The sequence below is a fragment of the Pterocles gutturalis genome, unplaced genomic scaffold, assembly GCF_000699245.1.
Source record: "Pterocles gutturalis isolate BGI_N339 unplaced genomic scaffold, ASM69924v1 scaffold31651, whole genome shotgun sequence".
In the NCBI taxonomy this organism is placed as follows: Eukaryota; Metazoa; Chordata; class Aves; order Pterocliformes; family Pteroclidae; genus Pterocles; species Pterocles gutturalis.
Window position 1 is genome coordinate 364 of NW_010104007.1, and position 300 is coordinate 663.

The following is a 300-nucleotide window of genomic DNA, read 5'->3' on the forward strand; positions in this document are numbered from 1 at the left end:
CAGCCCGAGGGGCATCCCACCCCCCTGCCCATAGCTTTAGTGTCCCGCTGGCATGTGTTTCACTTAGAGATCACTCGTTATGTCGTTCTTAATTAGCGCTCCGAAGGGTTTCACGGGATAACGACGCCAACGATCCAGGCGTCGGCCACGCACGGGGAGCGGGGTGATGCCCAGTTCGGAGCATGCCGGGTGATTTTCCTATTTTCACTGAGCTGTACAATACTGTAAATGATGGATTAAAAGAATTATAAAAAAAAAAAAAAATTAACAATAATATATTTTTTTTTTTTTCAAGTTAAG